The sequence below is a fragment of the Phaethon aethereus genome (genome assembly GCF_964289735.1).
Source record: "Phaethon aethereus genome assembly, chromosome: 5".
Lineage (NCBI taxonomy): Eukaryota > Metazoa > Chordata > Aves > Phaethontiformes > Phaethontidae > Phaethon > Phaethon aethereus.
The window spans coordinates 64,810,469-64,833,279 of NC_138579.1; positions in this window are offsets into that span (position 1 = coordinate 64,810,469).

A 22,811-nucleotide genomic window follows, 5' to 3' on the forward strand; every position below is an offset into this window, starting at 1 on the left:
TAATTTTTTTATTTAGGTTCTTTGATTCTCTGACTGTATGACTTGAAAAAATCTTTTTCTTCTCTTTCTTATTCTTCCCCCATCTTATGGAAAACATATTGTGTAGGGTTTTTTTACGTCACCTTTTCATTTAACTGGCACCTGTTTCTAATTTCAGTGGTTGACATTATAAATTACTAAAAAAAAAACTTAAGCAGATGTGAATTTTCTTCTCACAGTGAGAAGGCAAACCTGGCCCAGGCATGACATAACAAAATTCCAAGTGTGGCAATGGTCATTCTTCTCTAACTGGTCCATCTGGCATTTATAACAGACATTTTGGGTTTTTTGGTTTTGTTTTGGTTTTTTTACATTCTCTTTCACCCTCATTCAAAAGTACATGTTTTTGAAGGAGCATAGACTAATTTGTTCCAATCCATGTCGAGATGTTTCTTTGTACAGGGATAGGTATGGAATAAAATTTAAAAAAATAATTTAGTTTTAGGCACATGACATAAAATGGGGTTTTAAAGGTCTGTGGAGTATCTTTGAACAGTTTGGCTAAGTAAAACTTATTCCTTAATATCTCTTGTTGTTTTCTTTCTCTATTTTCCCCCCTTTTTCCTGATGATAGAATAAGGAATTTTTTTTCCTGTTTTCCAGGTTACTTTATATGTTCTTCTGTAATGTCAGTTTAGAAGTACATTTTTAAGAGAGATAAGTACATTTTTAAGATAAATACAGAGATCTAACTCAAGATTCAAACTCAAGTTTAGAAGTACATTTTTAAGATAAATACAGAGATCTAACTCAATAGTCCTCTTAATTGCACTAACGTTAAACTACTCAGTTATGCAAGGATATGTTCAATATGAATCTTTCTAAAACATATATGAAACCTGTCAATTTTATATCTGACATCTAAGTTAGACATTTTGGTGAAGTAAATTTTCATTACAATTAGTTTGTGGAGGGGTGAAAAAAAAGCTTAATTACCTTAATGGTACTAAGAAATCAAAAAATGCCGCAAACAATTCCTGAAGAGTTGACCGGGGCTATCTGACCGAACAGCTGATTAATGCAATGTAAAGTCATCGATGTGCAACATCTTCCATGAGTATATTCACTACCTTAAGGGAAGAATGCCAATACCATGTTGATTATCACCAAATAAGTGTTTCCAATTCTGTTTTTTATTTAATCTTATGACAAAAAGAATGCTTATATTTATTATTAGTAGTAAAATTCAAATGGCTTTCATAAAGTTTGAAAATGTCTATTTCCCTACGATAGCTCTTTTAGCCAACAGTGGTAAAATGATACTGAAAATACAACCCTGGAAGGAAATTCGGGCGATTTTTTTTTTCTGTGACAACAGAATGAAGCAAAATAAGTAAAGAGGTATATAAAGTCTATGCGTTTGAGGATAAAGAATTAAATTCCTTGTTCAATAACACATATTTTTCATCTAGTACAGTTAAAGTCATGTTTGTTAAGAAAGTCAGGCCTAATATTTTCAGTGAGGTTTCAATTTTATAATCATGTCCTTAGGGATGTCATACGAACTCTTTGGGAATTAAAAGAACAGTCTAAAGGTTAACTCTGATCTGGATCCAAGTTCCGTTTGCGCCTTTTCCATAGACTTCCCATGTCTGACAAACCTCAGACAAAGCCTTCTATCTAGTCCAGAACTCTGTATCTAAAAATGAGATTTTGACCTAGCTGGTTTTGTTCTGGTTTCTGAAGTGCCATACTGATCATGGCCTCTGCTGGGAATGTTTTGCATTGGAATTATGACAGATTTCTCTCCAGGTAATTAGCCTATGATGGCAAGACACATTTTCATATATTATGGGGTAAGTAACATGAAAGAATGGGTTTAAGGTTTGTTTGCCTCCCTCCCCATGCCCAACTTCAAGAAATTATATCCGAGAGATACCAGTTGATAAATATGGAGTTACTTGGTTTCATAATTGCACATTCCAGCATTTTTCCATTTCTTTCCTTTCTACTTTGCCATTATTCATCTGCACATACATCAAAATGATGAAAAGAGTCCTCACTATACAGATTTGTCTTTCTGCCTTTAAACATCATGCTCGCTCACATCTGCAATGCTGTAATGATCAGCCAATATAATTAAAAATTCTTGATGGGTGAAACTCCTTTTCATGAACAAAATACAAATGTCACTAATAGGAGTGTTGCCTATCTCAAGATGTTATCTGATTCATCCTCAAACTTATAATTTAAAGCAAAAGAAGTACCTTTTTATAATTTGTAAGAATTTATTTTCAAAGTATATACTTATTTCAAACGCTAACAGTCTAATTCTGATTTCAGTTTTCTCTTCTCGGGGTGAGGGTGGACACACAACCCTAAAGACCAGCACCTGCTTCCAATGAAACCTGGGCCCAAGGCAGCTTCAGCTGTATACCGTTACCTGTGTACAGAGCTTAAAGGATTGAACTTCTGGCCTACGGCCATCTAATGAGTGTGGTTGATAACACCAGTGGAGGGTTATAGCGGGCAGTGGTCAGCAGCCCTTTTTCTTTCAGTGGAGAATTCCAGCAGACAAAAGCATGTAGAACGAGATGAAAACAAAAACTAGTTCACTTTGGACTTTCTTCCCTGGCTTGCTCCATGGAGCTAATTAATGACATTTAATGATCATTGTCTGAACCACAGTGAGATACTTCGGGGCATGCTGCCAGGATAAGGGTGGTGTATATAATTGAAAAAAATGCCCCATGAAGAGCTGAAATAACTCTATAGACTTGATTTCATAGAAATAGGGAAAAAAAGCGGCGATTCAGTACCACGATACTTCACAAAGATATACACATTGCTGTTGAAAAGATAGGTGTAGACCTCACAATATCAATTGCATCTTTAGTCTAAAGTTTCTAAATAAATCTGCAGAAAAAAAGCCCCTTTGTCTTACATAAGCAAAATTTCTTTGTAATAATACAAACAACATGGTTACTCATAGAAAAGAAGTGGAACAAAGAGATGCAGCTGAAGCGGAGAATCTTTTTTCCTGCCTGCTACTACTTGAGGATGTTCTCTATAGCTTCATCGATCTGTTTGATCTAAAGGTGATTGGTAAAGAAGAAACAACATTCCCAGTTATTTTGTTTTGTTGCAACTCTAAGGACTGACTGGATACCGCCTTTGGTACACCCATACATACTTGAAAACTAAAAATATATCTGCATCTGCACTCTCACAGGTCCTTTTGTCTCTTTCTCCGGCTCTCACACACATGCACACGCTATTTATTTAAAGTTAAATACAGACCACACATTCATAGTCTGTACCAGGAGCATTCCTGATGGCTTGCTCCTTTGTTCTCTTTCATAAATCTTTGCTCCAGGTGGGTGTTATGTTAATGACATTTGCCGATAGGCTCTACACAAGGAACACATTCTTCCAGTCCCTCCCTAAGACTGCCAGCAGAACAGAGCCAAAGCAGGAGAAGAAGAGGCTGTTGGCTCCCTGCGAAGGGAACAATACCTGGCCTGTGCCTCAAGTCTTGGTAGTTTGCATGAGAGTGTAAGGGTGCCTCTTAAACACCGTTATATAAGCCTGAAATGTACCACAGCCCTCGGATCTTCTTGAGCATAATTCACTGCAGAGCATATGTAAAATATAAAATGTAAATATACGATTAACTTATTTTTTATTAATGGTCACATACTAGAGATTAATTCTGTCTGTGCCCAATAAATGTACATATATGAACTGATGCGGGGCTCGCTCCCTTTTTGCTGTAAAAGAGCAAAAGAAAATCCCATAAGGCAGTAAAATCTCACTGAAACTTTTTTAAAAAGGCTCATAGCACTGCAAAATAGATTGCAAAGTTACTTATTGACAAATCTGCAAACTTGTCAGTATTTACTTGACATCCTTTCAAGGTCTTATGCACAGAATATCCTATCAACAGTAGAGTTCAACACCAGTGAAGAAATGCTGCCAGAAATCCCGCGTGCCTTTGATGAAGTCTTCTTCTGAAGTCATCTCAATGGAATAGCATGCTCCTTTGCTGAGCCATCTCAAGAACGACTCTCTCTCTGATCATAAGTGAACTTTGCATATTTTTGGAAGAGAAAATTTAATTTAATCTATTAGGCAGGTGATAGTTAAAAATCCCTGAATGATGGTGGGCTGGCTTGCTCATATTAAGAGTCACTCTCGTTTTGAGTTACCATTATCCTTTTTCCTGGTGTAATCATGCTATCAGTTCTTGGAAAGAACTGGACTAATCTATGAGTTTGTGACTGATCAATAAACCTCTACGGTGGGAGAATACTCACCGTGACAGTAAGCATATTATAAAGACCAGTAATGAGAATCACACCTGTATCGTGGTTCAACTGTATCGTGCAATTCCTGTCTTCTGTGAGCGTAATTTGCACATGTATTGTGATTTCAGTACCTTGTGGTATCACTCCACTAAATCAAACCCCTGTATAATGTCAAGTATCTGCAAATAAGTGAATTTGGTATCAAACATTTAACCCTCTGTGTGTGAAATATCTAGAAGAACCTGGTCAGAGATTATTGGAGTCTGACAGAGTTAAAATGATTATTCAGCTCTTTGATAGGAAGACTCCGAGTGTCTGTTACTTGAAAATGAGGCTTTTTACTTCAGCTTGTTTAATTCCACAAAGAAGTCTCCTGTTCTCCTTTTTAGTTAGGTGCTACCATACTGATCTCTGTTTAGCTGGAATTAGCCTTCAGGTTGTATGCAGAAGACAGGTAGACCATTCTAAGTGCCACATGAATCACAGTCCTTCATTTGACCGCAACATTTTTAGGCATACTATTAAAAAATGTCAGATTTGAAAACCTTTCATTTGACATTTATCTGGAAAACTGTAATGTAACTGTATATAAATGTCAAATGAGAATAAAGCTGTATTCTTATCTGTGTAAATATCAAATAAATGGTTGTTTCCTCTGATATTTAGGGTTCTGAAAGGGTAGAGGTCAAGTGAGGTGCCTCCCCTGACAAAGGTTAATGGCACTGATGAACAGAGATACTGCAGAATTCTAAAGTCACACCCGTACCCTGGGGTTTGTTGCCCTGAGCAGCTCAAGTTAGTGACTTAGGAACAGGATCCTTCTAATGCAGCTGTACCCTTAGCCAACACAACACTTAGTTCTTATCTCCTCCAAATGCTGCTTATACATGATATGATTTGGAGAAGGTAGATGAACTCAGGCATTCCACTTTCCAGGTGATCACTCAAATCACTAAATTACTAGTTATTTTATAGGATGTCTCATTTTCACACTTGCTGAAGTAGAACTGCAAAACACCGTTAAAAATTAAGTATATTTGAATAGGGACAGTAGAGATATAAACAAAAACATCAAAATTGTGTATGCCCCTCATACTGAGAACCATAACATTTATACTTTGTGAAACCCATCTGCTTTTTATCAGGTATCAGCAGAATAAAATTACTACCCAAGTACATTTTTGGTTAGCCACCCCATATGTAAGAACATTGACTGCATTGTGAGTAATCTGAAATTATTACGTAGATCTCTCAGGTTGAGAACAAAACGATTACCATACAGGTCAATAAACCAAGCAAACAAATTCTTCCCCTAAAACATAAAAGAACTCGTAATTTTGTTATCCGTTTGTAAGCATCCACAGCATAGAGACTTCCTATCCGTAGCCATAACTAAAATGCTAAGTCAAAAACAAATCAAGAGGATTGCTGTCTAGAAATGCATATGGTATTCCCATGTAAGGTCCCAAATATGTTGGTGGAATGCCTAACACTACTACAAATCTGGAAGTGTTGAGATTCACAATTCCAACTGCTGATTCTCTTATAGACTGTAAGTGCAGTTTATTATATACTTAAACATAATAAGAAATGCTATTTTACAACACCTGTTTCAAGTACATTAGCATACTGTAATGACAGAATTATCGTCTTAAAAGAAAACAGAATTTAGGAAAAGGGCTGCTATATCATCTCATTTCCACTGGGGGAAAAAAGATTCCTTACAATTCCTTCCTCAGCTACCTGGCAGGTAGATCACAGAATGCCTCCCCTCTCAAAAGAAAAAAAAAAGAAATAAGAATCCCAGACTTCAACAAGACTTCCAGGAAAAAAAACCTTAAAATTCCAGGGGAACATCTGTATTGCGTCCTGTGTAGCAGTCATTTCACCTACCCATTGCAATATCCTAGAAGAACGCCTCAAACATGAAAAATCCTCCATAGGCAGTTCCTTAGGAGATTTAGAGCTGGGAACAACCACCTCAAGCCTTTCCTTTCTGTCCTATCTTCTTTGCCGTTCACTCATTAGATGCAGGATTCCTTTTATATTGCTGGGACTTCATTGTCTGGAAAACCATGATACTCTCTTTGGAGTCTAAAACATATGTCTAGGTCTCTTGTCTTGAGCATCCTGAGCTGCAGGAGGGCTCTCCCTGCAGCCTGCAGGCAGCAAGCTGCACCTTTGCTCCAGGTTGTGCCAGGAGGTTGGCCTCTGAGGATCCCTACTCAGGCAACTACTTGTCCTCAGGATAACCCGGGCATTAAACTAAGCAAGCGATTCCACTGGATGAGAGGGAATCTAAAATTTGATTTTGAAACGCTGCCTAGCGATACCCAAATCTGCTTGCAATTTCTCCTCTTAAAGCATCAAGCTTTACCTAAAAGAATTGTTTTTCTTATTTTCACTGAAATTCTACTCCTGCACAAGCAAGGGAGTATAGATTGGATTCATATAATCAGTGAAAATCTCATGTTATTCTTTTCAAGTAAGCAGTGAGTAAGGGTGACATAGAAGGGCCTAGATATGGTCTGGAGTCTCTTCTTCCCCATAAGATATACGGTCCATTCAACTTCTTTCTCAATTCAACTCTGCAAACATAGGAAGATGTGTGAAATGAACAAAGTATGTGTATATAAGCGTGATGGGTAAAGAGTGTTGATGTTGAACCTGAAATGAAACTAAGGAAAGCATATGATGTGTGAAACATATGGCAATGCATATGTATGAAGTTTGGATCAGGATATGCATCACAAAATAGTAATAGGTTTTTATTCTGGGAGAAGAGAGTGATAAAGCAAAGGGGAATAAGAACCTCACACTGAAAACAAGAGAAGTTGGAATCTCCTTCCTCTTTGCTATTTGGCATTTCCTCTTGAAAGAAGCGGAGGAAGTATTTAAATATTTTATAACCTTCATTATTGGAACATACATCTCTTTATTACATTTTTGGAAGCATGTGTTCTATTTGAAATCAGTATGGAAGTATAAATATTTTTAGGAGATGATTATTCTCTGTATGTAGGTGGAGAAGAACATGGAATTAGTGACATCTTGCTTTTGTGAGTAACAGAGCAGCTGGTATTATCCCTCCTTTCCCTCCGCCTCCCTGGCCAAGGGAAAACACCTCTTATCCGCAACTTTGATTCCCAAAATAAAATAAGAAATTGTTTTGGCTTTCCTCTTTCCATCTGCTTCTCCAGGTAATATTGAAATTGCATCTGCCATGTTTGCAGTTCTTTTACCAGGTCACTGTGGAAGTGGAGGAAAAGGGAAAAGGAACGGCATGTGGCTATCACAGAACTGTAGAAAACAGAGGTAGGAAAAATCTTTTAGTCTACTTGCCCGCCTAAATGTCTGATTTGTTCTCAAAGACGTTTAGTCCTGGAGACTCAAAAATGTTACCTAATCGTCTGTACCCTTTACACGTAAGCATCCAAGTTCAGATGCTTAACAGGAGGACGAGCTCCTCTTTATCTAACACAGGAAGCATTAACCACACAATCATGAAGATTAAATATACCTGCCAAGCTGTGGCAATTCAGTGCCCTCTGGTCTTCCCCTTTTGTATTCAGACAGTGCTGGTGCTGAAAAAATAATATGCTCCCCAGTTCTGATAGGGTACAGAATTCTTTGAAAGAGCTCAAGACAAAGAAAGCTATTCAAGATTATTATTTGGAAAATGCCTCAAAGACTTCTTTATCCCTTTTCTATAGAGAAGACATGTGGTGACATGCCACAGACATGTGGCAACAGAGCAACAAACAGCAGCAGATACTACGGCTCTAGTTTATCCGACTGAAGCCTTGAAAACTTTACATCTCTTTTTTCATAAATTTATTTTTAGACATCCAACAAAGTTAAAATTTCATATGGCTCAGAGGCCTATTCTGTTCACCTCTGCTGCATACTGTCTTCCTGGCTGCCTATTTTGTTTCTTTATATTAAAAGAACCAGATTTGATAGAACAGCACTGAACTGTTGCACATGAAAACCCAGCCCAACATCTTCTCCAAGGAACCACTGCAGAAACATAACAACTTCATCCTTTCAGAAAAGCATGAACTTCTCTCATTGTTACTCATGGATAACAGAAAAGGACGATTGTTTAAATCTCAGTAGAAAAAAGAAATTGTCATGATTCAGAAAAGTTTTGAGACAGGATGAAAGTGACAGTAGAATATAATCAAGCAATAAAAGAAATATCATCATTCTATTATGCTCAGCAAACTAATTTTGCTAGAAGAGACTGACTACTGGAGTGAAGTATCCATATTAAAACTGATCATGTTTGACACTGCAGTGTATTTTCTAATTGCTCATGTTATCACATAATTCAAAACATTTGGATTTTCTTCTGAAGGCTAACTCGCCATAATTCAGACAAGTAGAGACAGCCATGAGATCCTCAAGATAGTTGAGTACCTCATTCTAAACCAGCTAAATAGATTTATCTGTAATTTGATAGAATGGAAACTATTTTGCTGTTTTCTTACTCATTTGCCATCAAAGCTTTAACATTAAACATAAATTAAATTTAAAACTGGATTCAACCATTAGAAAAATGTGTAAAAATAAAATCTCTGCTTAACTCATCCAGCTTGTTTTTAGAAATATATTGACCAGCTTCATTCGGAAGGATGAATCTCAATTTTGAACAGCCTGTATGCTTTGGAGTTCTGATGCACTTTTTCCTTTGTTTCCTTGTAAAAATTGGAGCAATATACAAATTTTTTAACCTAGAATAATGTTTGGAATTTTGAATGATGTCATATTCACTACGCTTTGAATTACATGCTTGGATAGTAGCCATGGCAATCTACAGATAATGAACTGCTTCAATAAGTACTCTGAAGTTTCTAACACTTGTGTGTCTGCCCATTCTCAGTTAACAAACAATAAAAATGGGGGATTCAAAATGAGGGATTAAATAATCATTTCAGACTTGCTTTACTCTTATTAGTAACTTATCAGGCAAATATGTAGTCCTCACTTTTTATGCCTCTCCAGCTTTTAAGCGGTAACTAATGTGGCTATTATGTCTTCTCCCAGGCAAAAATAACAGACAAAACCAAAAACTACAATACATAACTAACAAAACTACGTTAGTTGTACTTTTTTCATTTGTTTGCACGATGCATCACTTGGCCAAGCCTATTATTTGCATTTCTAATCTTAAAACATCTGGAGGTAAGGAACATGTCTTTTTCTATACTTGTACAGCTCCCAGCACACCAGGAATTAGAAATTGATTAAGCCCTACCATCATATACCCTCTTTGTCATTGTCATCTTCACTAACCAAATACATTTGCTTGAAACTAAGCATGTTGAATGAGCAGCAACGTTTTATAAATCCCTGCCTTTTACTTCACTCATAACAGGCATGTTAAAATAAAATGACACTGATGTAAATCTGGAATCATAGAATCATTTAGGTTGGAAAAGACCTTTAAGATCATCAAGCCCAACCACAAACCCAACACTGCCAACTACACCACTAAACCATATCCCTAAGCACCACATTTTTTTAATACCTCCATGGACGGTGACTCAAACACTTCCCTGGGCAGACTGTTCCAATGCTTGACAACCAATGCTTTGTGAAGAATTTTTCCCTGATATCCAGCGTAAACCTCCCCTGATGCAACTTAAGGCCTTTTCTTCTCATCCTATCACTTTTTACTTGGAAGAAGAGACCAAACACCCACCTCGCTACAACCTCCTTTCAGGTAGTTGTAGAAAGAAATAAGGTTTGCCCTCAGCCTCCTCTTCTTCATGGCGAACCCCAGTTCCCTCAGCCGCTCCTCATAAGACTTGTTCTCTAGACCCTTTGCCAGCTTCGTTGCCCTTCTCTGGACACGCTCCAGCACCTCAATGTCCTTTTTGTAGTGAGGGGCCCAAAACTGAACACAGTATTTCAGGTGCGGCCTCACCAGGGCCGAGTACAGGGGCACGATCACTTCCCTACTCCTGCTGGCCACACTATTGCTGATACAGGCCAGGATGCTGTTGGCCGCCTTGGCCACCTGGGCACACTGCCGGCTCATATTCAGCCGGCTGTCAACCAGCACCCCCAGGTCCCTTTCTGCTGGGCAGCTCTCCAGCCGCTCCTCCCCAAGCCTGTAGCGTTGCATGGGGTTGTTGTGACCCAAATGCAGGACCCTGCACTTGGCCTTATTAAACCTCATACAGTTGGCCTCTGCCCATCGATCCAGCCAGTCTAGATCCCTCTGTAGAGCTTTCCTACACTTAAGAAGATCAGCACTCCTACCCAACTTGGCGTTGTCTGCAAACTTATGAGGGTGCACTCAATCCCCTCATCCAGATCATTGATAAAGATATTAAACAGAACTGGCCGCCATACTGAGCCCTGGGGAACACCGCTCGTGACTGGCCGCCAACTGGATATAACTACATTCACCACAATTCTTTGGAACGATCCTATTATTTTTAGTGGAGTTTATCCAGGCTTATATAGATGTTAACTGAAAACAAAAAAGTCCAGAATCCAAAGGGGAAACAATAGAATAAATGGGTTTATAGATATGCACATTTATTCTGCCTAGGTTGCAAAAGAGACTCAAGGCAATTCTCTAGAATGCGAAGCCCACTGATAATCCTGTACTGCAATTTATTTCTATTTTAAAATAGTTATTTACTGCCTTTCTGCAGATGCATGTGTTAATTAAGTTGATTTTGATTAACATATTATTTATAAACCCACTGTACTAAAAGGTCACAAACTGCAGTTTTAATTTCTTGAGATTTTGATTCTAAACTATTTCTCAGATTTGGCTACAAGAAAGAGCTGCCTGCTTCCCTGCTTGTGGGAGAAGTATCACTTTCTGGTCATTTGAATCCAATTATGAAATATGTACATGCAGAACATTCCAAAATAGCATCGCTGTCGCTATGACTGCATGTCAGTTTTGTCTCCATATCGTTGGTTTTAGAAACATTACACAAAATGAATTGCATCAACCTTTTGTCTCTTTTTCTATCCTTTTTTAAGGCAGCCTAGGAATTTCCTGATAGAGTTGGGATGGAGCAATAAGTACAGAATTTCCTGAGTGTCCCACAGACACGTAAGTCATTTGGTTCATATGTGGGTGGTCTTTGACTTATTCAGCTAGCTCTGTTATAGACTCTCTAACACATCCAACCCAATTAGATAGATGCACGGTATGGTCTTTACAAAATATCATTCAGCCATGTATCCTGCAACAAGCAATTACAAGTCATCTTCAGGGCATTGATTTATTTCTCATTGCCCTACCAATTTAATGACCTTATGATTTATACTGATTATGGAAGTCTCTCCTTGGCAAGCAAAGTAATTATCCATCAATCTTAAATTCTTTAAGGGAAGAAAATGTTTATTTTCTGTCTGCATAGTAAGTTTTATGTCATTTTTAATGTCATGACTCCCACATGCACTGAAGATATATGCAGTGAATTCTAATGTCTCACAGAATGTCAATTGGAAATGCAATTTGACAACAGGCTTAGCTTCTATTGTCTGAATATTTGGCATTATATAATGAAGACGGTTAAGTCCTCTGCTTAGAAACACATATATTATCCCAGGACACACAATGGACAAGTTCTGTGGTCTAGTCACGAGGTCCTACAGCAAATTCCCAGTGAGAAAAATAACAGATTTTAAATACATATAAATATCAACTGTACAAACAGAGGTTGAGAAGCAACACGATGGATCACACTTCAGCACAAAGGGGTGAAGCACATGACCTCTCACTGCCCCCTCTGCTACAGTTTTTCTATAGTTGCTTGATTTAGAGTAAGGATTCCAGCACTTTGTATGAGTGTGTAAGTTTATTTTGAAAGGAAATAGGTTTTATTTGAATGTAAATAGGAAAAATCTATGTTGCATTGCGTTATTTGCCAGACTAAATTGTCCTATGTGGTCTTCTGGGAAGCTTATATTATTTTGGATTTTTTTTTTTTTTTTTTTTTTTTTAACTGCAGAACTCTCAAATTGAAAGGGCCTTAAAATCTGAACCAAGGAGACTCAGTAACATGCCAGGAAACTGAATTTTACAGGTATGCCAGTGGGTTCTCTTTGTTTGTTTCCATCTTTTTTGTTATCTCCTCCCAGTCTTTGCAGATTGATTGACATGTATCCTCTATTAATAACCTTTGCATTTTAAGACCCACAGCATAGCACCTGTGTAAGATGATGAAGTCCCTTCCACACATTTTCAGTTTGATGGGAAGATTCACTGTTTGCAAGAGTTAGTATGGATGAAAATGATGGTTCAAGCTGGGTACAAAAATTAAGATAGTGAGGTTCCAATGTGTCCAACATACAGCATCAGTGATACAGACAAGATACTAGAACCGTTCCTGTCCATACATTCAAGTTACTGGAAACGATAGAAGAAAACTGTTCCATTACATGTCAACAGATTTTAGATTTTACACCCAAGCCGCTGCACTTTACCCATGAAAAATACCCTTTCATTGGGCATGGATATGGTTTTCCTACAATTTGGGAGTTTTACTTTAATTCTGAGTCCTTAATTCCCTACTATAACAGCTCAAAACCAAGATCCATTAGAGATAAAAATTGCACAGAGAACAAGATCTTGTGAAAGTTTAGCAAATAGGAAATGTCACATTCTACAACTCTGGAGATATTGCCAACTCAATGCAAGAAGAAGGGCTGATTTACCTTTTTACATTTGACTTCTTGTGTTGAAGAAGGAAAATGTAGACAAACCGAGAAATATTCTTTCTCCCTGAAATCTGCAATTACATGTTTTTCTTAAAGTTAGTGTCACCAGAAAGGGCACGTCATGTACACCTTTTAAACCCTGAAAAGGAAATGCTATCTTAATGCAACACCACTGGTCATTTGACTGGCCTGGTACAGAGTTGATATAGGAGTGGGTCCTACCACACCTTTCATTACAGACATAATCTTCTTCTTCCCAAGAGCTTTAGGAGTCTACATTTTTTTCTAATAAAAATTGTTAATGAGACCAAAACAAAATTTCCAATTTAAACTACTTTCTCCCATGCAAAATCATTTAGAGAGAGGTAGAAAACCAACCTTGAATGATTTTTTCTCACATTCTCAACACTACCAATTTCAAATACCTAAGCAACTCCAACACTAAGTAGAGTGGATTGATTAGTATCCACACTACTTAAGGGTAGCCTCTTTTGGGATAGATTGCCCATATCCAGGGTACCTCACCTTTGGCTCTCTCTATCTTCTGATTCCCATATGGTGCTCCATTGCCCTAATACATTATCATTTTGGTACACTTTTAAAACTTCAAAGTGGCTGTAATAATGCAATGGCTTCATTGCAGCCTACCAGGGAGGCTGATTTTATAGTACAAAACTGAGGTGACAGAGAGGACCAAGGGATCGGCATAAGGGTGCATTTGAGGGTGCTAAACATTCTGAAGTTTTTTAAAAGACTGTGTAGGTAGAGGAAACTAAATTTGATGCACTGATTTGATTCATCCTGCTTTTTGGGACCACTCCAATTCCAGCTTTGGAATGATCCAAAGTAAACCAAGGAACTGAGTGGATGATCAGGGATCCAGTGCTTGAGCCTGCTTCCTGGACATCGTTAGCAGTTTAGATATGCCCTGTGTAATGGGATCTAAACCACAAATAACACATGTCTCAATTCAGCAATTTTTACTTCCTATTTATATCCTCAGCATATACTGTGAAACAGTGTCTGTCTGCAGTAAAGCATTGCAGTATTAAGAGCAACAGTGTTGAATCAGGCCCAAAGAAAGTATAGAAACAGATACTACAAGAAGAAAAATAAACAGGGACTGAAACACAAAAATAGGAGTGTTACAAACCAGTTCCAATTTTATGGAATTAAAAGTCATCAAAAAAACTATGTAGAAATTTTGAGCAGGTTAGTTTGTTGTTCACATGGAATTTCTAGGTTTTAAGCATTTCATTTAGCATTGAGGCATATGTATGGAAAAATCAATATAAAACAGAGGATGCTGACAGATCGCAAGCCACTGTGCTAATGGAGAACCTCGTTAAATTGGAGTTTTTCCAGTGGAATTGGATGACTTCATTTCAGTGTTTATTACATTGGCCCAGTTTAAAATTGAAAACTTCCATGGCTGTTTAACAAACTTTTAACAGTTAACATTAACATTTTAAAAGTTGCATTTTAACACTACTAAACACAAGAGGATGCATACAGGAGCTACTATTGTGCACCTTATTCACAGAATGCATGCAGATGTCTTTTCAAGATGTGAGTCTATACCTGGGGTTATGATTACTCCCAAAGCGATGCTTTGCTAAAATATCTAATTTAATGCTGGCATTCATAATATGAAGACAACTGGTTAGGATCAATGATGTAGAATGTTGTGAGATTAGTGGATTACTGCATTTAATTTTGGTGGTCACTTTTCAAATGAATTACAAATTAAAAAGAAAACACAAGAATGACATTACAGTTTAAAAATATGGCCTTCCACCACAGATTAAAGGCACTACACCAAGAAGAAAGACTGGAGAACTTAATCCTCTTTCATAAGTACTCCTGTGCTTAAGACTGCTAATGTGGCAGACAAGATAAGCACGTAAAGGTATCCTGTTGTGATACTGTAGAAAGAGCATTTTAAAAGCAAAATCTATTGTAGGTCTGTGAAAAGAACTGCTACATAGACTGAAAGCAGTTATTTTCCAACTATTTTAATACATCTTTAACAATCAGTACATTATAATACGAGACAAAATAATGAAACGTCTTTTAAGTGTATGGTTAGTGCATTACCAGAGCTTGGGGGGTTGGGTCTTCAATTTCTCACAATTCATCTAATTGTGAATTTCCACACCCTACATATTTATAAAGTTTCATAGACACAGTTAATCTTGTAAGTATCATGCATGTAATCTATAAAATGTATAGCATTAGTCTAACTATTTTTTATTAATTATTAAAATGCATTCTAAGTCTCAATTCCATCTTTAATACATAGTGTATCTTTCTTGAAATACATTAATGTAATGCAAATTACAGCATCCTGAAATAGATATTTCTGTCTACACTTCTGCATTTGTACTCCACCTTCAAAAACTATTTCCTACGCTAAATTCCACTGAATATTATTGAATTCCTGATTTTAGGTAAGTTTCTCTGAAAGACAAGCACGTAACCATATTTGCAAGATTATCCAGCCTGTTTACCTTTCCCGCTTACCTTCCTACCTAGCTGTCTCATTTTGATCATTTTGCCATCACTTGATATCTAGAAGTATCTATTTGCAGACACAATTTCTCAGGACATTGAATTTTACTATAAAATAAGGTCTTTGCCCTGTAGGATTTTCTTTTTCCTTTTTCTGTGATTCGCTCAGACCTCCCGTATGCCACATGGATTTATGCAGATTCCCTCAACCTTTATCACAGCGGTGCATCATACCCCAAGCATACAAGACCTAAAAATTAATTGTTTTGTAGATACACCAAAAAGAGAAAGGAAAACACAATGGAATTTAAAAACATGCTTGAGACCTGCACAGTGATTCACCAGTTATTTTTATATTGGAAACAGAATTGATCTGAAAGTTATGTCTCATAGATCGCAGGTACGTGTTCTTTGCAAACATTCAAGAGGACAAGAGAAAAGGAGAAAAAAACCACTGACATCTTAATGTACTATTTCCCCCATCCTTCATCTCTGCATTTTGTAGCGTACAATCGAGTAGAATATAGGAGACAGGAAAACTATGAGAACAACTGTGATGTGTTTTTCCTGTGGATCTCGTATTTGGGTGTGGAGGTTTTTTAATACTGAAAACATTCCCACTGTTGACTACTCCAAACTATTTTATCATGAAAATTATAAGAAGATTTGGTTATGTTGGAAATGTCAGGGCCTTTGGGAAGAAAACATGGAAAACAGATGTTTGTTGTTTAAGGTTACAAGGTAATTAAACCAATGGGACTAATCTTGCTTATATGTCATTACTTCAGAAGCAGCTGTTCCTCCCACCTCCGTCTTCACTGATTGGATCATGTATATTTTCCACCCCCATAACATTGTCTCCTTGTCAGCATAAGTTTCCTCTTTCTAGTAAATTAGAAAACAATGTTAACATAAATTTAAAGGAACCATCCTCAAACCTTTAATGAACAGAGATTGCTAAAGGCATTGTTATTCTTTACGCTTGCAAGCAATATTAGGAATTTGGCTGCATTCCATTAGTTTTGCCTGATCAGTAATTTAGACCCTCTTACAATCCAAACGAAAACACAATTGTGCTTAACAGGTTTATATTGCTTTTACAGGAACTCACATTAGTTCCTTAAAAAAGTGAAATGTAGCACTGCTCGAATCCAAGCTAAGTTACAGGTTAACAATTCTAGAAAATGCATGAGGAAGAAATATAGAGTAGTGCCAGATCTTGAGAACGAGCGGAGAAAATAGAGCATTTGTATAGATGCCAGTAGCATCAGGGAAAGGGTAGTGGCCTATTAATGTTTATGCTTCTAGGACAAGGCTAGCTTGAGGAACATGAAGACCACCAAACTGTACCAAATTTATCATTTGCCAAGTACAGTTTCATAACTTGCATAATCACCAACATCTGATAAATGTAAAACATGCACTATAAGATATTCGTATTGTCTTCATAATTTTTTTCTCCCTATGAATTCCAGGGATTGTTTACACAAGGAAATTAATGTGGAGTAAGCTACAGTAGAATGGTTAAGCAGGCTGCTTTATTATAGACCATACTGCGATACAAAAAGATTAAGCAACGTATTACTTTATCCAGGCAGTTAGCATCTTGTTTCTGGCTCATAAAAAATTCTGGTTTTAGCCTTCTGTGAATCCATTTGCCTTTGTAGAGCAGTCCAAAGCCTATCTTACAGTTAAAAATACAAAATACGTGGTCTCATTATTCATTAAGCAGCTGACTTTTTTTAGTTGCCATGAATTAGTTGCCTAATTAGTTAAGATATAACCAAATATTTTTATTACCTTAAAACTCCAATCATATAACAAGATGAGTCCTTCTGCTCAAGTTGAAAAATGGGTTGAATTAAAGTTGTGAATCTTTGTGTCCTTCCTTGTTTTGTACACCATTATTGTACCCCTTCTTAGACATCTTCTATCAAAGACACCTAAAATTTTCTGTTTCTCTGCATGTATAATCTGTTGTTTGCACTTGTTTTTACTGCCAAGGTCTGAACATGCCCCTATTTCTGCCCTTCTTGTACTTCAGTGCCATTATTGACGCATATCTGAAGCTGCCTCTGCAAATAAGTAGCTAAATACTGTGTATCCTAAAAATTGTCCTTTTATTTTTCTATAGTTAAAATTCTTATATTGAATTAGCAAGTTAATCAACTCAGCTATATACCTGACTAATCCAAACACAGAATTTAGAGATCTTAGGTTAAAAATTAATTGAATGCATGTAATGATTTTATACAAAGGAATACTAAAAGGCATGGAAACAAACTGGTTTAATTGCTGTTTTAATAGTATGAAAATTTCTAATCAGAAAAGTTTTGTATTTTATTTTGGTATTTATATGGTCACTTCTCAGCAGTGAAGTAAAATAATTTACTGTTATTATAACAGTAAATAACATGGTTAAACATATTTCAAATCAAATGAAAACTTTCTTTTTTATGGTGACAGAATTTTGTAAACTACTAAGGAGAGGTTTATGCACATTTGTATAATGCTTTTTAAGGAGATTCCGAGTAAACTAAATTTTCCCTGAGAGTTAAACAAAGCCTGGATATGTGGATGTCAGATTATTATCTTTTACAAACAGCATTGGCCCATGTTTAAAATGAAATGCTTTGATGTACACAAGTGCTTTAATGCGACTATGCATAAGCGTGTGAATATTAAAATTCAAATCATAAGTTTTTTAAACATCATGACACCAGTCATACAGTGCTATCATCCATCATGGCATTACCAGGCAAAATATTTGAAGCACCTGATTCCCATTTCTAATGTATATTTAGGCCCTGTTGTGGCTTTGGCCTTTAAAATTGGATCCCTGATTCTCAAAGACAGTTAAACTCAAGTTATATGAAATTCCTCTTTTGTGAAGGAAATTTCACTTTGGATTTTTGCTTCAGAAAATGGATTTTAAATGTTCAATAACATTTTTACAAAAAGACATAGCTAATAAGAAGTGGTATGGACTGTAATATTCTTCTGGACCTTTTCTGTGGCATTTTAAAGCAGGTAATATGTCTACTAGCTTGCTACCAAATTAGCCTGTCAGCCTACAAAGATGTGGTAAGTTAGAGACCTTTTTTATCTTGGTCAGACAATTGGCCTATAGAACATGAATTTCACTTTCCAAGGCCAATTGAAGGTTCTTATTATTAACACTGACCACCCCTTTAAGTGTATGAGCAAGGCCTCTCTGAAAGGGCTTATTTTTTCATCTCTGATGAATTTGGAGTATACAAGTAAAAATGTTTTGACAGATGCCATTTTTTCTGTAAAGTGAAGGGATGCCATGACTATTAAAGCACAGTTATGATACCTGGAATGGAAATTAGGAGGAGGTCAAGGTTTCTGGAATAGTTTTCAGTGAAAGACCTGGGGCCAGAAAATGCCTGATGATGATGATACTTCAGCAGGATATATAATAGACTGTATGGCATAGCTGCCGGCTAGGGACTAGGGAACGACACAGGGATCTTGCAGGAATTCCTTCATTTGCTGCTTATGGAGACAAACCTGAAACTAGGACTGCTTCATCACTTAAAAAGAGAACTAAGGACAATTCAGAGGTATTTAATTAATTGAAGTATAAAGTCTACTTATGATACTTATAGGTCTGACTTCCATATTTTGAAGTATATATAGATAATATATAAAAATAATGTAAAATGTTAGAGGACAGGCTACAAGGTATAGCCAAAATTTCTGTGATCACAGCTGATAGAAGGGAGAGATCTTGTTTTTTGTATAAAGACCATATTCATAAAATCATAGAATCATTTAGGTTGAAAAAGACCTTTAAGATCATCAAGCCCAACCACAAACCCAACACTGCCAACTCCACCACTAAACCATGTCCCTAAGTGCCACATCTACAAGTCTTTTACATACTTCCAGGGATGATGACTCAAGCACTTCCCTGGGCAGCCTGTTCCAATCCTTGATAACCCTTTTGGTGAAGAAATTTTTCCTGATATCCAATCTAAACCTCCTCTGGTGCAACTTAAGGCCTTTTCCTCTCATCCTATCATTTGTTACTTGGGAGAAGAGGCAGACACCCACCTCGCTATAACCTCCTTTCACGTAGTTGTAGAGAGCGAGAAGATCTCCCCTGAGCCTCCTTTTCTCCAGACTAAACATCCGCAGTTCCCTCGGCCGCTCCTCATAAGACTTGTGCTCCAGACCCTTCACCAGCTTTGTTGTTCATTTGACTTGATCTCTTTAGGCTTTTATATTGCTGTCTATCTTCACAGAAGCTGAATGACTGGGTAGGAAGGGACTTTCCAATGAATGAATGAAGTGCAAGTCAGGTACAGTGTACTTCAGCAGTCCTCCACATGAAAGTGGGGCCAAAATAACAGTCTTGAACTTTTTAGGAAATGTTTTAAGTAGTGCTGAATGTACAAAGATCAGAGAAGGAAGCGAAGGGGCATGTTTGCCTTTACTCTCTGACCTTCATCAAGTGCTGAGAAAGTTGTGGAGCATCAGTTGCTTTAAGGTTGTGTTTGAGTTACATACTCAAAATATGAGATAATTCTTTACACAGCAGAAACTACTATATCAGAAAATGTTACTCTCTGTGCTGAACAGGGGGTAATGGAGCTGCAAAAGTGAGGTCAGAACCTGGTACTCAGAACACAATTTTTCAGAAGTAACTGCAGATAGTTCATACGTAAATGCTTTGAATTTGCAAGTACAGTCTGTTCTTTCAACTCATTAGCTCATACTTTATGCTCCGCTAAATTGCCAATTATAATACTCCAAAAAAATATAATCTTAGGCAAATTGTAGAGAACAGTGACATTCATGACAATAGATTAATGCCAAGTATTTTAGTATCAGCTGAAGAATATACGCAATTTGGGTTGAAGGAGGTAATGAGTCAGAAGATTTGGGGTTATCCATTTCGGTACCACTTTTTTTGGTTTAATTTAATTTTTAGTTTGCATTGATTTCAATACCATAGATGACAGTATTTTCAACCGAGATTTCACACTATTGTGAAGTGCACTCTGGAGTTCCATTCAGGGAACTCCAATCTTTGTCATTCGCTTGAGGCACTTAACACACGATTTGCAAAGATGCTGAGGGCCCTTGGTATTCCATGGTTTCAATGAAAGCATCAGGTTTCTGCATTTCTTTTGTACCTTTTTCAGATCAACAAGAAGCTGAGTATATACCCTCATATCTCATTAAAGTAAAACTGAAGATACATTGCATCATTTGAAGCTGGACTCTGAAAAAACCACTCAGCCACAGAACTCGAGGCCTATCTCATGCTCTCATCAAATTTCAAAACACTCACTGATCTCAGTATTCATTTAACTACTGAACCCTGCATTTTTATTTTATTAAAAATAAAGCATATACATCAGCAGCTTTGCAACCTAACACAAACTTACATTTTTTTGGTTCACAGAGCACTATAGCACTTGACTACCAGAATTGGCAAGAATTAGCTCTGTGGGTACTTTGTAAGCTTTTGTATCAATCTGTTTATGTTCATGCACGTATAGAGGCTTACAATCTCATGAAAACACAGGCAAACCACCTCAGCTGCAAAACTCCACTCAAGTCAGCAAAGCTACGTCTATTCATACCTGCCTAAGGATTTTTGCAAGTAAGGCCCACTGAAGTCAGTGAGGTGACCGGAATGCATAATTACACAATTACAAACTATATAGAGGGAAGAAAAAGATCTTTTTCTTTCCAGGCATCAGAAAAATACTAGATGAGAGAGATTCCCAGTTGTGCAAAAAGGTTTGGAGAAGTTTCTCTTTTACCCACACCACTGAATCACCCTAATGTCAGGCTCAATCTGTAGAATCCTTACTCATATAAATAATATAGAGCTTCATTTTTTCAACAGTGATTTTTAAACCTTTGCATTTCTCTTGAAAGAAGAAGAGGAAAAGGTAATCTCAGGAGCCTGATTTTGCCTTGTTTCTACCAAAGTGTGTTTTTTTTTATTTGTGGAAAGGGGCAGAAATAGCAGGAGGATTGTTTTTAAATGAAAGAAAATGTAAGGTTATAATGACTTGACATGGATTTCAGGCTTACCTTTATCAGTAAAACTAAATGTGTAGTATTGAACATTTCCTTTGAAATCAGTTTAAGGAAAAATTTAAAGTCATGTTTCCCATAAGAACATTCGATACCCAAGAGACTTGTCAAATCTATAGCAATTTAACTGCCATAAATCAGACCATACTTTAGAACTCTTATATTGTAAATTACCTGTGCAGGTATAATTTACCTGCAGGTGGAAGCTAAAGAAATAACTAGTTATTTTAATTATCAGAGAATAGGCACTGGAATTATTGAGAGTGTGAAGAAACTGTACTGATGTGAAAATAAATTTTGGGAAAACATTTCTGAAAATATTAAAGCAAGTTAATTTGTGACTATGAAAAAAAAAAAAAGAAAAAAGCTTGTCCTGATTTCAATGTGTAAAGAGAGGAGTTGCTTGCAAGGATAAACAAATGGCAATCCCACACAATGCAAAATTAATAATGAAAAATTGAAACCTTTTCTGGGGGACAGGGAGGATTTGAGAAAGTCACTGATTCCAGTAAGTACTCTCCCCTCTCTCACACTTTGCAGCATGCAGGGAAGTAGAAAATGTAGTTATGTGGCAGCTCTTAGCTATTCAGCTCTACAGCCCAAGCAATCACTGTTAATACTATACTAAACTGAGCATTTCTAAAGAACAATTTAATAAGCAGCATATCCACAAGATGAAATATGGTGTCTCATAAATCTCCATCCCCCAATGGGCCAAGAGCAAGGGACCAAATCTAGATTCCACATGTGGAATTTTCTATGGCAGAAAGTCTATCTCTGTCTAGTGCACAAACAGGACTGTAAACTCTCCTCTAAGCAATGTGATCCTTCTTCTTTCTGGTTGTCACAGATTATTTCGTCATCTTTTGCCAATGGAAGTTTCATTTTATTTTAGCAATTTTTATTAGTGGATGAAGTGGAAGGATGAATCATCAGCTTCACACTATCTTGCAAATACAGAAAATCTCAGATTATTCCCAGATAGTCTGCAGATTTTTTGTATGATTTTGAAGGAGTTATCCTTTCTGTACTGCAGTTTGTCACCTTTTAGGCAGAAACCATACCTCTCTTACTTCACAAGTCTGCAGATGAAGAATGATTACCACGCTCTGATGATGAGAAGCTAATACACACTCAAGATAGGTGCTAATTCAAATGTCTTTGAGCGTTAATTTATAACCTTCAGGGAGTTCCACATATGGAAGTCTTGGAGATCTGAAAGATTAGATTATTTCA